At 37.6% G+C, this 16,907-nt stretch overlaps 1 protein-coding gene across 3 annotated transcripts in view; it reads left to right on the top strand.

The window, feature by feature from the left end:
- The window catches only part of LOC134826248 (clathrin heavy chain 1-like), a 106,863-nt gene that overhangs the window by 75,814 nt on the left and 14,142 nt on the right, over positions 1 to 16,907 (top strand). The window lies entirely within an intron of this gene.

Here is a 16,907-nt window from a genome sequence, read left to right as displayed (position 1 = left end):
GTGATAGCAGCGAGGATTCAGGAGGGAGTGATGATGGGAAATCAGGACCACTCGTCCGAAATTGTCCCTTATATCGTTGACACTGCCTTCCTAATCTTGCGGGAGAAAGTTCTGGAAGCTGCAAGGTCGACTTTGGTTGGATTCCCGCTCCCCCTTTTCATCACTTGCGATAAAGATCAATCAAAGATGAGGTAAAATCTATAACATATTATGTATATTGAAAAATATAGATTATACACTGTACAGGGTGTTTTCGAGATACTTATGAAACCAGTCCAAATATTAAAATTTGACAAAGAATTCTGTAGAAAATTGAACCGGACGTTTTGACCGCAATATTTTAAAATATCAAATAAGCAATAATTGACAAACGCACATTATAGGTAGACCAATAATCTGATGAGTTTTCTCCTATTTGTCAGCAATTTAAAATGTTGTGGAATTTTTGCGGTTTTTATTCCTATTTGAAACGCTCTCGAAAAGGGTGGGCGACAATTTACCCCCAATAATTGACCCCCCCCCCCCCCCCCGACCCCCCTGACCCTGACCCTGACCCTGACTGTAACCCGTTCAATTGACCCCAGTGTAATTACATAGGGGGTCAATTGTTGGGGGTCAATTGTTGGGGGTCAATTGTTGGGGGTCAATTGTTGGGGGTCAATTTTCGCGGTACCCTTGAAATGAATCAATGGAATGATTCAGAAACCCATTTCAGGAAACGCATGGTTCTTGCAGTCCGAATGCTATCGCTTGATGATAATCTGACCTTGCCGCTGATCATGTCATTGTACATTGGCTCTCCAGCTAGTGTAGATAACACTGGTCAGGGAATGGCACGTACGATCTTGACGACACTAGAGGAATTTGGATTTGACCGCGCCATCGTCAAATCTTCAATGTCTGGTGGATGTTACGATGGCCAACTTCTCGTCTGCAAGGTAATGACCTATATAAAAATTGCGTTCTGATATCAGTATAAATGTATTTAAAGTGGTAAAAGTATCCGTCCAACTTTTAGTTTTATGTATGATTGATCATTCCTATAATAATACATACATAATACATTAAAATCAAAAGCTTTATTTTATTAAATATCTCCGCAGGTTGTGGAAGCCATCTTCCAGCAACTGGACCCTCCACCTGCGGTAGTTAACAACACAAAGGTTACAAAGATGCAAGTCTGGGACCCATCGCATCTCCTCGAATTGGTCCTGAAGAAGTGTCTTAAAGAATTTTCGGATCTCCAGACCGTAAAGAAGCACGTGCATGACGTATCGGTTTTTTTCCGGGATTCGGAGGTCTACGAGTACCTGCTTCCTGCCGCCCAGGCTCTGTGCAAGAGGCTCTATTCGCCCAAAGCCCTGAAAGACCTTAAGTTTGTGGCTCATGGTGCCGACCTTTTAGATGACTACATCAAAAATTTTAGCATTTATGAGGCGGCACTCAATGAGATAGCTGCCAACCACACTAACCAGGATACGCAGGCAAAGGCACAGGGACATCTTAACAACATGTTAAGAAGTGACATCTTGATGTCAGTGCACTTCCTGCGTGGCCTGACGAGGATCTTAAAGCGCTGTTCTTTAAAGTTCCAGGATGATCAGGGACTGATCAATTCCTACGTGAACACGCAAGAACTTCTTGTGTCTGTGATCGACCATCTGAGTGTCCTCCAAGATGGAACACATGCTGTTTCACCAGCATGCCAGTATGTGTTCAGGGACTATCTCGACCTACTATCTCGTCGAGCATACGTCCCACCTGGTCGCGGGACAAGACAAAGACCGACAAGTTCTCTCTCGTCGCAACAAGATCTGCACAGAGAAATGTTGGAATTAAACAGACGCCATCAGGACATGATCGTTAGAATGAGAGCTGTCATCCGGTATTATTGGTATTCCAATACCAAGTGGTGGCGAGAGTCAGCAACACGTCTACCAGCTGCTGGACACTTCCTCAACAAGCTAGAAGCTGAGCTGAACATTGACTACGTCGATGTATTGATACCAGAAAACAAACGGTGTAGCTTATGTCATGCATATGTGCCTGACAATACTAGACAGCTCAATCGTCATGGTCAGGGTCAATGCTTAGGTGCACAGTTCACAGATATTCCTAGCTTGGGGGCAGCTTTCACAACTGTCAAGGTGGTCGAGTTGGGCCCTCTTCAGAGACTTAGTCGTGACCCAAATCAAGTTAACGATGCTTCTTTTTCGATGCTCGTTCTCCAGTTGAAGAAAGCAAAAGACGAGGTGGATAGAGATCGGACACTACAAGGCGTGACATGTAGTCTTCAACACTACTGCAAGAAGCTACTTATTACTCAACAGTTGAGATCTATGGTCTGTCCTGGTATGCTTCATCTGTTGACGGTACTCCTGACAGCTGCAGTGTCTGAAGCTTTGTTTGAGACACTCGGTTCAGAGATGGAGATGTACCATAGCAACCGGTACACTAATGCTGGACCCCACAACGACGATCTTAGACTACAGAAGGAGATGTTCGTCAAGAGAAATGGACCACCTATTGGTAACAACCGCCAGTTTGTTCAGAAAGTTGCAGACACTATGAACCAAGTTGGCGTTCCATATCTGGACAGACGACAAGATCCTCACGGTAATGTTGCGTTACGCAAGTTCAAATTTGGCACACGGGCGTACTATGAAGGAGCAGCAAGAGACCCAGTCTCAGTAGCATCAGTGACCAGTGTAACTGTGAACAACTTGGTAAAGAATTCCAAAGGAAAATCTCGCAAGGGTGCACTGGAAAGATTTTACTGATTTTGTTGTTGATTAAAATCAGTTGCATGTTTCCGTTTGTGCACTTAATTTAAGCACAGCAGTCTGATCAACTCTTGTATTTCATTGTTAAATATTTCTAACTAGGTTATAGTTTGAACACGGAATTTTTTGTTTCGTGCGGCAATTTTCAGTTAAATCATGAAAAATCTATTTATATTATTATACAAATGGGCTGGGGTAGTTTGATTTACCTTGTCACTGTGGAGTGTTATAAAGTTGTTGTACTCTATATGTGTATATTCACCTACAAGCATAACTGCTTGGCGTGATGAGGTACATCTTTGATTGGTCGAAGGTCTTTCAACAACACAGCATCATCACTTTCATAGTAGTCACTAGTCCCCGGCTTATGACGGGTTCATAGCGGTATTAAACATGTTTTTCTGGGCCCAAACATTCTACGCTCCTACTATGCTATTACTGGTCTCTTGACTAACTCCCAATCATCTGTCCATATGGTAGTGTTTCTGGACAAATAGATGGTATACGATTCCCTCAGGCTGATCTCAGCGATCTTCATGCAGGCCTTCTTCTTCTCTTTGTTCTTTACGTTCAGGTGGTTCATAAATGTTGGGAGGCTATAATAGTTGTAAATGCCTCGAGCTCCCACTTCTACTGTCTGGAGCTTGCAAGCCCATCCGTTGGCTTCTATCTCTTCTGTCAGCTGCTGATATCTCTTCATCTTTCGCTTCTCTTGATCAGCAAAGTTCTGCTCATTTCCACACTCCACAGGTCAGCTCCATTAGATAAACCTTCTTTGCTTTATCTGAATAGATCACTACATCAGGTCTTAGTGGTGTAGCTGCAATGTGCTGCGGGAAGTTCCTCTGTCTCTCATCCTCATCAAATATTATCTTCCAGTCGTTGGGTCAGCTAAGGTAACCTTCTCGCGCTTATTGCCTGCCTTGTGAAAGACCGACGGTGCCCTCTTCGATTCCTTGGCGATGTCGGAATTAAACTCGTCAATCTGTGATGAAACAGTCTTCATGATTTCACGTAGAACCTGATCATGGCGCCAGTTGAAACGTCCCTGTCTTAGTAATATTATTTTATTAACCGGGGGATATGTTTAATTCCTTGATTTTGAATTTATTCATTCTTTCATTATGAATAACCAAATTTTACAAATAAAAGTTTTATACCTACAAAAGGTTTGTATTCATTTTTATCACATATAGTGATGGTTTTATGAGAATGGTTTGTTGAACGTTTTATCATAATGATAGCATTGTAGCATGGAGTATTCATTGTATCATTAATCTTATGTGAGTGCTACCTGTACCCCTTCAATATTCCAAATTATTAAGTATGTACTTGAATAATGAATTGTATAATTAAAGAGACTGTTGTTGTTCTCATGTTCTCTTGTTGTTTTGATTTCTAAATCAAATTGAAACATTATGTGTTTTTTTCACACTCAACCCACATGGACTGTTTTTAAAATCCCTATTTCAACGTGTTTAATATTGTTTTATTGATGAGGGCTCAATAATTTATTAGAATATATGGATTAAAAGAGTAGATATTCCAAATTATTAAGTATGTACTTGAATAATGAATTGCATAATTAAAGAGACTATTGTTGTGTTCTTGCTCTAATAGTTTTTAATTTTTAACTACTACGTAATTTATTTTGATAAATTTGAAACACGAATGAGCAAAGTTTATTCGGGAAATTGTAACGAATTATAGCTTAAATTGGATAATTTTTTAGTATGTAGATATTATCTGCTGTCATAACTCATCAACTCATCTAACAACATATTTACACCGGCATCTCAATATAAACATCTTAAAATACACTTGAACTGCCTAATAATAGTTGAAGTTCTATAAATTGAAATTATGCATTTTTATTACCAGTTTTCAGTTCGATAATAAAACATATTGTTTGATTTATAACAAGAAGAAATTTACACAACAGACAATAAGTGTTTAGTCAAGGACATGGGTGGCTTCGGTTTTTCCGATATTCACTGATTTGGAGTTGTCTTATCGGTATATTAGGGTATATCACTTTAAATTTGCGTTATCCGCGACTTGCATTTATTGTTCATTGATCTGTTTCTAGTACAAAGTGCGAGGAATAAAACTTGCATTCCTGCGTCATCTCAAATCTCACGATATGTGAATACCCCGTCAACTGGGTCATATCATAATAAGAAACGTTTGTTCATTAATGACTACAAATTTTGTAGTGAGGACAAGATGTTAGAGAGTGATACATAATAATGAGTGATATACATCCATAAGTTTTTAATTTTGATTGTTAATATTTAAAGCGGGATAAAAATAATTTATTTCATTTGTATTGGACGGGACATACACAAAGATGCTACGTATGGTGCTGGGTATCTCATGGAAGGACAAGGTCAGCAATATAACTTTGTATGGTAGTCTACCAAGGCTGTCAAACAAGTTACGAAGCAGGAGACTAAAAATGGTGGGACACTGCATCAGACATCCTGAGCTACTTGCCAGTGATTTAGTCTTATGGAAACCTATGCATGGTAGAGCACAGCAAGGCCGACCAAGACAAAGCTACTTGTCTATGTTACTGAAGGAAATTGGGACAAACTCAAAAGAGGAACTGTGAACCCTGATGCGGGACAGGGATATATGGAGGGGGTTATCTGGCGTAGATCGGACTTAGTTCCGACAAAATAGTAGTATTTCATTAATAACCTGCATAGTTGAAAAGTTGATCGATGTAGTTTCGATAAACAGGGCGTCGTTCAACTCCACTCATTTCGTTCCAAGCTGGAATGTAGTATTGTTAAATATAGGTTTGTTCATGTACCTCTCATTATCAAAGGTTTAAACTTACACAGCATTGATAATATCATCCAACAAAGCTGTTTGAACAGTATTAGATTGATAATGAGGTCTGATCGTCATCTTCTTACAGCGTTCGATGTCTGTGTGAAGGTAAAATGGTGATATCCTCTGGATCAGGCAGAGGTTGAGTGTTATCGGGAGTATTTCTTTATTGATGATCCCGCTCGTCGGAGAAGATAAAGGCCTTGCTCAGCAATGGGTAGGGTTTGCAGTTTAGATAGCCATGTGGCACGCTGCAACTAAATTATTCGAGATTCTTCTCGAATAATTTTCAAGACTTGATGTCAACTTATTATCGGAGAAAAAGTCGATTTATAAAGGAGCAACCTAACATTCTACCCACTCCTCATTTCTTAAGATGTCCACTACATGATGTTGCTCTACCAATTTGACTTATGTCCCTTAAGCGCTTTTAACTACCGTTCACCGAACCTTGACTGCGGCTTTGTTAACAAGGTTTGGCCGGTAGAGGGTCCGCAGTAGTCCCATTACCTTAGTATTGCTGTTCCACTACTAAAGTATTAGATTGAGTTAAAATTACAACTTATTCAGATTCAGTTTGTGAAATTTAACATTATGAGCCTGTATAATTAATTATAATAATTATGATAATTTGATAAAACAAATATTTAATAAAACAAATATTTATTTTTACGGCACAATCAAACAATATCAATAATATATAAATCAGGGGAGGTTTGAAGAGGTTTCAAGTGCCGAAGGCCACTGCTTATCTTTAGGATTTGAGAGTGACCTGTGCTTGAAACCCCCTCAACCATCCACTACGTCAATACCTATACCTTTTATACAAATATAGAAAAATATAATTATCTAAGCTAAAATTGCTTATTGGTCTAGTTTGGTGACATAGGAGAGCCCAGTTGAGTTTTAGTTTAGGTTTAGTTTTAAATCATAGTTTGAAAGGTTAGCCATGTTTCATGGCAGAGAGAGATATCATGTGTGCAGAGCCGTACCGGATGTAGAATTTGAGATAAAATACAGATTAGTTACCATATATTAGGGTCACCTCGATTTTGGAGGGATAGCAAGTGCTTTTTAAGGTTAGATTTAATAATACCTGACGAGGCTGATAAGTCTGAATTTTTGGAAGAACCCGGGATTATAATCCCATCTACATTAGCATCACATATTTCGAATACATAGGGGATGAGATCATTCCATATTTTCGTAGAGGTGTACAAAAAGTTCTGTTGGGAGATATCTAACCTCAGTAATGGGACAATCAGACGAAGTTTTTCATTTCTAGGACAGAACTTGAAAAGATCTTTAATCGACTAGGGGACATCAAATTTAAGAATTTTGAATAGCTCCATAAATGTATGGTACATGTGCAGATTCTCCAGGTTCATAATTTTCTGCTCAGTGAATAGCGGTTTAGTGTGTTCAAGACAGTAGTTCTTGCTAGCCATATGTTCGTTATAAGTTCTTGAACGTGCACAGGTTAAGTAGTATTCTTTATGATCAAAATTGGGAATGTTACCAAATAGCAGTCTTATACATCGTTTTTGAATTGCAAAGATTTTATTCAGCTTATGTTTAGGGATCCCACCCCAACAACTTATACAATAGCTAAGATGTGACATAAAAAGAGCATTGTATAGTTTCAAATATTCAGATTTGGGAATGAATTTTCAAATTCTCTTAATCGATACAATACTGGAGTTCAGCTTTAAAGATAAATGATTAAGATGTGGTTCCCAACATAGCTGTTCGTCTATTATCACCCCAAGAAACTTTGTACATTGAACTTTTTCTAGCTTTTTGCCATCTATTGAAATCGTTAGATTCCTGTTAAAGGGCCGTGTTCTAGCACAGGTCTGTGTTGCTCTTGACAAACCTGGCTGAAAATGCATAAAACAACTTTTCCCTGCATTTATATGTAACTTGTTAGACTCCATATAGTTACTGACTTGTTTCATTACATGATTAGCTTTTTCAAAAGCTTCCTGTGCTGAACGACCTATCACAAAAATATTTGTATCATCAGCAAACAGGACGAATTCAGCCAAACTTGAGGAGCTCACAATATCATTAATATAAATCAGAAATAGTAGAGGTCCTAACACTGACCCCTGGGGTACACCATACTCAACTGAACACTTGTCCGATTTTTTTCCCTGCTCTTGCCGAAGGCAAAAAGATCGTAGGGAATAAGTAATCGGGTTTGGATATATGAGGTGGCTCGACGGTCCTACGATGATGACAAAAGTCTGCTCCTTCGCAATATAGACCACTCCCATATAATTATGTGTATAAAAGGAACCTATTTTGCGCGCGCGACGCCAGTTATGTGTTAATTAATTGCAGGCATAGCAACCAGTTTTAGGTGCTTGACGACTGTTAAATTTCCGCTAGCTCTCCGCTAGGCATCCGCTAGGCATCCGCTAGGTTCCACTATTCATCCGCTATTACCTGAGGACCCCAGGCTATTATGTTCATTAACATATAAAGATTTGGCGGAATGACAGGCTGAGCGCGGCCCAGTAAATCCGCTATTGCCGCTAGTTTTTTAATAAATTACCGAGTGATAAAATTCAGAACAAACTAAATTATTACATCAAATGATAAACTCGTGGCCGATTATTTAACAGTTGATTGACACTGAATGGTAAAAAGCGATTACATTTACATATTTAAGAACAGATGTTACTTTACATTTACATTCAAGAAGCAACTAAGATCAAGATTGCGGTATGCTTTTAAAGATTCCTATATAGTCGATGGTGCTGTAGATGTGTCGAGTAAGCATCAAAATGTATTAGTTTATGTTAGATACTTATAGTTATAATAACTAAGATGAGACAGAATATTCTATTCCAGTCAAAAAAGTTGGCATACTTATTACGACGATGCAATAATATGACGTGACATAATACACATCGTTAACACGAAACAAACCGCGCAAAATATGAAATGATCTACAACCAAACCACACGTACACAGATCAACGCGACACTACAAAAATGCGCGCAGAATTTTCAAGTTCTGCACGTGGCACGCCAAATATATCGAAAACGATTATCATGTTACATGTGCGCCAAACACCACTCTGGTAGGTAGTGCGCCATCGACAGTGAGCCGCGCGTGCCGACTGTAGGATGGTTTTTTAGCGCTAATTTCGGCCAGCACAATTTTCTTCAAACAAATAGATATTAAGTATCCTTCCCGACCTCCGATTGCAACAAAAATTGGTAAGCTTACTCATAGACTTACAAGGAAAGTGTCCGAAAAGTTTAAAGCATATCCAACCATCAGACATTATGTTACAGCTAAAAGCAGTGTATTTTGCCCCATTTTGATCACTATATCAACTCCGATATCCACCAAATTTTTCGGACAGTTGTGAAAGCCCTATTGGAAGGTCGTCGCCAATTTTCAGAATGATCTCATTCAAGGAACTGAACATATATCCAAATAATAGGACAAAAAACAACGAATTTGGTCAAATTTGGTCAAATTACGCGACTTTTACAGCTAATTTTGCTCCAAAAGCCGCGCACCATCAAATATGGCACCTAGGCGAAACTCACTGATCTTTCCAAAAAGGTATGACAAATTTGGTATTGTGAAAATTCTCACAGTCTCTAGAAAACAATGGTACAAAAATTTTTCAAATCCGAGCATGTTTATTTTTATGGTGCACCTCCTAACTCTGGGATACAATAAAGTAGAACAATTACATTGTAGGCAGTAGGGAAATTTGATCGTGCGTGGTTTTACCGCGGCGAAATTCTTGTTCAGTTTGAAAAGAAGTTACTTGGCTACGGTTTGTTAGATAGCTAGCAAGAGTTTTTAGTGCAATACCTCTTACTCCATAGTGTTCAAGTTTATGCAGGAGTTTATCGTGCTCAATTGTGTCAAATGCTTTACTTAGATCAATAAATATTCCAATTACATGATTTTTCTGTTCAATCTCATAAAGTATTTTATTGACAGAATAGTTTACGGCATGAGATGTTGAGTGTTGTTTTCTAAAACCAAATTGTCGATCATAAATCACGTTCATAGCACTGAGGTAACTATATGAGGTAACCTATTATAAATTATTTTTTCAAGTATTTTGCCAAATATCGGTAATGTAGAAACAGGTCGATAGTTATCAAGGCATCGTGAGTCTCCTTTTTATAAATTGGTGTAATAGAGCCCGTTTTAAGATTGTTTGGAAAGACCCCATTGTCCAAGAACCAATTAAAGAATCTAGAGATATGACCAGACAGATAATTTACACTCTTTTTCAAGACTTTAACAGAGATATCACTTGCCTTCCCATTTTCAAGGCTACCAATAATTTTACTTATCTCTTCCTCGTCACAGGGGCTGAGAAAAAAAGAGTTCACTATTCTTTCTCTGCCCTTGAGGTATTGTTTAAACTTCGTTTTATTGAAATTGCCATCAGTTACCGTACGAGATGGTACAGAAGATTGAACTTTCGAATTAAGATTACGAGCAATAGACGAGAAGTAGATGTTAAATCCGTTGGCAATCTCACGGCGTTCAGTTACAATTCTACCATCAATTAAGAATGATGCTTTTATATCTTTTTTAGATTTACCCCTGAGTTCGTTAATCAATTCCCAGGTTTTTTTAATATTTCCTTTAGCAAGTTCAAATTTTTTCCCATAGTGGGCTTTTTTCGCAGATTTTATAGCTTTGTTTAAGATAGAACGATACTCCTTATACTTAAGATATAAAGTTTCCTCGCCTAATGGGTTGATTTTGGTACACGAAGCCTTCCATCGCTTGTAGTGAAAGCCTTTAGTAAACACAGATTTAATTAACGCAGAAGTGATCCATGGATTCATCAATCTATTGCGTTTTGATTGAAAACCGGCAGTACAGTCCACTTTGAAATTCAATTCGATTTTTTCGTGGACAGTTTCGACAAATTTTTCAAAACCTTCCTCATCATACGAAAAGTTCGATTGGTAGATATCCTTTCCAATATCATTAAGGAAGCTTTCTATATTAGACTCACAGTAATCATACTTAGGTTTAAGTTTGGCATTATTTGAACTCTCTTTAATATTACACGATATGAAACAGAAGATCGGGTTATGATGGGAAATCTTGGATTCAAGAATTCCAGATCCTAAGACACGCTCAGTAGAGTTCACTAAAATATTATCAATTAAGCTTTCGTTGCAACCCGGCTTGGCATGGGTGGCAATCGATATCAAAGGGATTAAATTGTTACTGTAGATAGTTTGTTCAAATTCAGCTATGTTTCGTCCCTGGGCCAAAAGATCAACATTGAAGTCACCTGTCAAGGCTACATTATTAGACGGTAGGAATTTCATCAACACATCAAGCTCAGCAAGTGCATCTTGAATATCACCACTAGGGGGCCTGTAAACAACACCAGCAATTTGTGGAACCTCTGTGTTAGTGATCTCAACGAAAAGTGTTTCAAGATTGTCAGAGCATTTACATAACTTTTCGATTCGGCTGTATTGGTACTGATTGTCAATATATATACCAAGGCCACTACCTTTCTTTTTCCCATCAGTTTTGGAGTTGTACTCACTGCTGTAACCATCAATTTTGTATAGATCTTTATTTTCCTCATCAATGTTTGTTTCAGCTAGCGCAATAACCGCAAATTTCTCATCATATTGACTCATATCAGTAATAAAGCTGTCAAAGTTAGATGCGTTCCCATCAATGTTGTTAAACACAATAGATATAAACGGCTTGTTGTGGTTAAGTATGTTTTTTGACAGCCGGTTGAAATTTGTCATGTTATAATACCTACAGTCTTTTAGAATGTTTGAAATAGTCTCCATATCCTCGTCTCTTTCTACAGTGTTGGGATCATATTTGTCATAAATAATTGAGTTAAAAGGATTGTACCTTTGGGATTTGAAGGCGTAACACTGACTGCAGTGCCACATTTGTTTAACATGATCAAATTTAAAACTCTGTTCAGAACATTTGGCATGATATATTGTATCGCAACTCTCACATATTATGATTTTATGATGGCTTAGTACATTGCTATCACAACCTGGACATCTCTCTCTTGTAATATTGAAGTTTATTGAGGTCATATCGGTAAGATATCACCCCTACTACCCCTAGCTGAAAATCAAACCATCTGAGTTTTCAGTGTTATCACAATGATGTCGATCTAAATTCGTCTTAATCTGCATGGCTGTGAGCGGATTGAAGTCTTTTAACAAACCATACGAGCTTCTTTCATCGAGAAGATTCTTGAAGTGATCCGCATGTACATAGAGAACTGTCTTAGCTAGTTCTGGGTCCATAAACATGTCACTTTCTTTCTAATGGTGATTGTCAAGTTTGTTCAGCAACATAATTCAGAATTGAAGAAATTTTATATGAGAGATGACATGGCTTAAATAACAACTAATTTATATTATTTACAGTGCTCTATGTGTGTACTGAAGGGTACTTTTACAATATTCCAGTTTGTGGTAGAGTTCTTCCACATCCAACAGGCAAAACGGAATGAGTGACGTGATGGATGAGGGGCTTTAAGTCAGGCATTCCTGACATTTACTTAAAATCATGTTAAGAAGATAGCAGTAATTAATTTACATTATTTACAGTGCCCTATATGTGTACTGAAGGGTACTTTAACAATATTTCAGTTTGTGGTAGGATTACTCCTAATCCAACAGGCAGCACGGAATGAGTGATGGATGAGGGGCTTTACGTCAGGCATTCCTGACATTTACTTAAAATCATGTTAAGAAGATAGCAGTAATTAATCTACATTATTTACAGTGCCCTATATGTGTACTGAAGGGTACTTTAACAATATTTCAGTTTGTGGTAGGATTACTCCCCATCCAACAGGCAGCACGGAATGAGTGATGGATGAAGGTGTATAAGTCAGGTGTTCCTGTCAAAAGATCAGTATTTAATCTTGTAAGGGTACCACACGGTAGACATTACATTGTTGATTGAGAACAAATTCCCGTGATATTATTTACAGTGCTCTATGTGTGTACTGAAGGGTACTTTTACAATATTCTAGTTTGTGGTAGAGTTCTTCCACATCCAACAGGCAAAACGGAATGAGTGACATGATGGATGAGGGGCTTTAAGTCAGGCATTCCTGACATTTACTTAAAATCATGTTAAGAAGATAGCAGTAATTAATCTACATTATTTACAGTGCCCTTTATGTGTACTGAAGGGTACTTTAACAATATTTCAGTTTGTGGTAGGATTACTCCCCATCCAACAGGCAGCACGGAATGAGTGATGGATGAGGGTGTATAAGTCAGGTGTTCCTGTCAAAAGATCAGTAATTAATTTTGTAAGGGTACCACACGGTAGACATTACATTGTTGATTGAGAACAAATTCCCACAATCAATAAATTACAAATCTAAATATTTATATAAGTAATGCAATACTAAATCGGTGAAATTGCATTTACAAAAGGTAATCTGCTAAAGTAAAGGTATCTCGACAATATAGCATTGAAGTATTAGAAATGGAACTGTACTATTATACAACACTCAACTGTACTGTATTAAACAATATTATATCCAATTAAACGACATTAAACCAGAGAAGACAAGAACTTGAGAAAGGAACAATTCACTAACCGTACAAAAACTGATATGACGTTCAGGTGAGTATTAATGAAAATTTTACAGTAGCGCTCGATTTCTTTCATAAATTTTCAAAGTGCTCAGATCCGCGAAATATATATATTTTTTCTTTCGCTCTTAAAACTATTTTGCACTACAAAACTATCAAATAGTATTATTGGACAGTATTTTAACACTTATTGGGCAAAAATATTTCATTGTGGATGTATAAAGAGCCAAAAAAATTTTGCGCGCAAAAAAACATTTTTTTTGAAGTTTTTTTAAATTTTGAACGGGTTAACTCTTATGTGTGCTTATAAACTTAATATTTGCTAATGCGGCATATCAAAATGTATTAGAAACCGAAATATCTAAGCTTTTGATTGAAATTAACCTATCGATAATCCTGAAAAACCTCAAAAAATAGCCATTTTTAGGGCCAAAAATCAGTTTTTTTCTAATAAAACCAGGTTCCCCCCATTTTCAACACTTCCCACTATTACCAATCGATTCAGGGGCCAAAAATACGTCTTTTAAGACATGTCTGATGACTCTGGTGTATCGAGCAGAAAATCCCCGTAACAGCTCCTACTAATAACAAATTGGAGACAGAGGTGCGAGAAAAAACATTGTTAATATAAACAGTCTAGATCTTAACTTGGAGCCACAAGGCCAAGGGTAATTTTTGAGTGTTTAGGGAATTTTTATATTCTTAAAGGTTTGATTTTATATAGGGTCATTGCTATATTATGTGTATATTGTTTGAATAATTTTATATTTAATAATAACAAATTTCCCTGACTGAAGATAAATTTGTTTTGTAAACATTGATTCACGATGTCAATCCTTCGCAGCTCGGTGAGGCACAGTGGTGCATCTCGCCGATCTACCGAGAAGCATTATTTGATGCGCGCGCGACCCAGTAGTGCATCGCGCTACAATGTAAACATTACATACAGTAGTCAGTATTGTTGAATTTGAATTAAAAATTGTGTGATCTGGAGTATGACTGATTTTTATCGTAATTACTGCCAGGTCATCAGTGATTTACACGTGATACAGGAACTGTGGCCTTCTTGTCATACGTTGTATGACCCGCCGCGCACGAAGTGCGCGGCTCCCCCTGTAGCGTCGAAGACGCTACCATAGTGAAACGACCGTGGGGGTCGCAACGTGATACAATGGCCTTCAACCACAAACCAGACCAGTCATAACATTTATTTTGACATCCTCTATTGAAGAGGACCACGCCATTTCGACGGAACTCGATACAGTAAACGACTTAAACTCCTAGAGGCTTTCCATCCCGGCAGTTTAATTAAGAATATTCAAACAATATACACATAATATAGCAATGGCCAATTGGCTGACTATAAGGTCATGGCCTGAACAAACAATTTTTTAAAAATAGCCAAGTGATGCTAAAGCAGAGCACAAATGTGTAATAAGTTAATAGATTAAAAAAACTGATTCATGTGATGCATTACGCAGAGCACAGATAAAAATACTGATTCAATGATTAAAATTATAGCTGTGAGTGTCAATAAATTACTGTGTCATAAAAAAGGAACGATGTACACGTGATCTGAGATACCAATATCTCAATATCAAAAGGATAGTGTCTAGAAACATTCATAGTCCATGGTGGCAGGTATCAAGTTAAACGAAGTTACACTGACTGGCAATGTATACGATTGCCGTCTCCCTCTCTCACCCCTGACCGCTATCAGGGTGCTCCTGAGGATTGAGAATCTAATCCTGGTGCGCATGTAACACATAATAGCCGCATAGTCTTCTCCTCTCTTCTGGGATAGTTTTTCAGCGAGTCTCTTGTGGTATCTTGTGGCTTGTGGACCCCATCCGCCATTTGTTGAGTATATAAGTGGATGGGGTCCACTTATATAATAATCCTCAGGAGCACCCTGATAGCGGTCAGGGGTGAGAGAGGGAGACTGCAATCGTATACATTGCCAGTCAGTGTAACTTCGTTTAACTTGATACCTGCCACCATGGACTATGAATGTTTCTAGACACTATCCTTTTGATATTGAGATATTGGTATCTCATATCACGTGTACATCGTTCCTTTTTTATGACACAGTAATTTATTGACACTCACAGCTATAATTTTAATCATTGAATCAGTATTTTTATCTGTGCTCTGCGTAATGCATCACATGAATCAGTTTTTAATCTATTAACTTATTACACATTTGTGCTCTGCTTTAGCATCACTTGACTATTTAATAAAATTGTTTGTGCAGGCCATGACCTTATAGTCAGCCAATTGGCCATTGCTATATTATGTGTATATTGTTTGAATATTCTTTTCCATTTGTATATAAGTGGGGTAAAGGTGCCTTTTTCCACCTGGATGATTCTGTTGTTGTACTTTTTCATTTTCCTCATTTCATGAGCTTTATAGATCTGTTCCATATCTTTTTTGTCATATGTGGGTGAGTTGGGGTGGGTAATCCCGGCAGTTTAATTTGTTTAATCGGAAAAATGTCAAACAGTATATATATAAATATATATGCCTGGTCCATGCCTTCTTTACCTTTCCAGTTTCCACGTACACTGCTACAAGCACACTCCTCATTATATCCATGCTCAGGCGTGTCCTGATGTTACACATCACCTGGTTGTAGTCCTCCTTGGTTTTGGTGGCTATCAACACAGCAAATCTCCTCATGAAACGCTTGTGCCTAAACGTGCAGAAGTGAAAACAAATAATACCAAAGAAAAGTCAAAATCCCCCAAAACATACCCAAAACCAAGCTTGTGGGTGCTTTACTTGCATTGTATCTAGTGGTATCCTGAACATGTATAGTTTGTTAGTTGACTTGCATATCTCAAAAAATATGAATTCGTATTAGACAATCTTTATGAAGAATATAGTATTGCCCACCTAAAGGGGGCAGTGGATAATAAGTAATTTGCTTTTTTGATTTAATAGTAATCAAAAGAAACGTTTCACAAACAAATCAAGCTGAAGCCCCCTTGCCCCCACCTACCCCGCTCCCCAAATGGACAGCTTTGCTGACCTTGTTGTCCCAACACACTAGACTGATGTTGGGATGTCTACCCCTGGCGCGGTGCCTGCCTGGGTGAATAAATCAGTCAAGCTTCATGTATGTTATGTTTTAGCATTCTCAACCAACAAATGTGGAAACTCACACAATGAAAGACCAAAAATAGATTTCAAAAAGACTATTGAAAGAATCAAATAAACGAACATAAATTTGTATGAAGATAATATTATTGCCCACATAACAGGGATGGCGGATAATTATTTGCTATTTTGATTAAATAATAATAACGACCTTGTTAACCAGGATAAAAACTAGGAAGAATATAGCTTAAATTTTGAGAAATTTTATTATTATAAGATGGGTGCACTAAAAGATGGCCTTAACATTTGGGGAGCTAAACTTGTGGTAAAAACGAATTTACCTATTATATTATTTTCTTTCCCAAAATGTGCGGTAAATTGGGGTTTTACTGTGTACTGTATAGAAATTTTATAATCTATAGAATCTAATTTAAATAGCTTAACCAATATTTAATAATGTAATAATAATGTGCTAGAACACTTCCAAGCTAGATTTACCAAACTATGCATATGTACTTTTCATTTAACAAGATTTAATTATTTTTTTAAGCGAGTTTTGGGTGGTGGTCCT

This window comes from Bolinopsis microptera, chromosome 2, assembly GCF_026151205.1.
Source record: "Bolinopsis microptera isolate Bmic1 chromosome 2, MBARI_Bmic_1.0, whole genome shotgun sequence".
In the NCBI taxonomy this organism is placed as follows: Eukaryota; Metazoa; Ctenophora; class Tentaculata; order Lobata; family Bolinopsidae; genus Bolinopsis; species Bolinopsis microptera.
Note: the sequence above shows the minus strand (reverse complement) of the source record. Positions and strands in the feature narration are given on the sequence as shown.